The sequence below is a fragment of the Silene latifolia genome, chromosome 8 (genome assembly GCF_048544455.1).
Source record: "Silene latifolia isolate original U9 population chromosome 8, ASM4854445v1, whole genome shotgun sequence".
Lineage (NCBI taxonomy): Eukaryota > Viridiplantae > Streptophyta > Magnoliopsida > Caryophyllales > Caryophyllaceae > Silene > Silene latifolia.
The window spans coordinates 74,702,962-74,704,376 of record NC_133533.1 but is presented as its reverse complement, the minus strand read 5'-3'; positions in this window follow the sequence as shown (position 1 = coordinate 74,704,376).

The following is a 1,415-nucleotide window of genomic DNA, read 5'->3' as shown; positions in this document are numbered from 1 at the left end:
GCTTCTATCTCAGGCCAAAAATCAGTTTTGGCTCGTTTATCCCATGTTTTGGATCATGTTATGCACGTTTTAGCATGTTATAGTCATGAAACAAATGAAAACATGATAAAAAGAGGATTTTTACACCCTCATACTTACATGTTGGGTTATGGCGAGTGACCGACGTAAGTGTAACAACTCGTTTGGTCGGAAAAAACTCGGTTTAAAACCGTTTTGGTAAGTAAAGAGAGTGTTTTAGGATTAATGACGATGTAGTGATCGAAGTGGTCAGTCAAGTGATTTAATGCACGATGACGGTACCAAACAATGTGTAAGGCTTGTATTTACGATTGGTAGGTCGTAAATACGCGTCGGATTGTGACTTAAGAAGTCAAGTCGAGAATTTTAAGGGAGAAAAGAGGGGGCGGACGCTCGCGTAAGTCTCAAATGGGGGGCATTTAAGGGGTATTTATAGGGAAATGAGTGCTTGTGTGAGTTTTGAGCGACGTGGCCACTTAGGCTGCTCAAAGAGGCGCGAGCCACGTCGCGGGTCTTCGAGGTGTGTTGTCGCTTTCACACAAATGCAATCATGATTTATTCTATCCTAGGTTTTGTAGTCATATGTTTGGTATTTGACCAAACATAAATCCGAGAAAACTTAAGGTAGAAGGTTTGAAATGTTTTGTTTTTTGTGGTTGACTCGGTTTGACTCGTTGTTGGAGTCGGGATGTGAATTTTTGAGTCGGTTTTTGGTCCGGTGTCGGTTTGACTCTAATTAGTGTCATTGCGACCCCGTCGTCGTGCATTAAACACTCCAGGTATTTTTGAAATGTTTTATTTTCGAAATTGTTTTAAGTTTTCCGACGTAAAGTTGTACACAAACCGTCGATCAAACGCCGCGATTCCAAAACATGTTATAGTCCGATAATCATCGGGTGTTTGTTGGAGTCTCAGCAGATACTGGGTATCTACAGAGCCCCCACTTTGACTGAGGCTTGGACAGGGCGAAAGTCAAAGTAGAGCCCCCAGGTCAATCGAAGATTACAACCTGGAGACCCAAGCGACGTCGAGGCGGCTCGAAAGGATTCGGGCCAAGGACCTGCCATCGGGATGGGCGATGCCAAGGCGACTCGAGGGTACGAGTCAAGGACCTGTCGTCGCGAACAGTTTAGAGTCTGTCGACTATCCGTGCGGGTCATTTAAAGACCGTTAGACTACGTATAAAGGCTCGCCAGCCACAAGAAGGAGTCATACTTGAGGCATCTTCGGATACGTCCTTGCATGTTTGCGAATAAAGGCTCGCCAGCTATGACAAGGAGTTGTACCCAAGGCATCTTCGGGATATGTCCTTGGGTGTATGCGGACAAAGGCTCGCCAGCTGCGATAAGGAGTTGTACCCGAGGCATCTTCGGGATATGTCCTTGGGTGTATGCGGA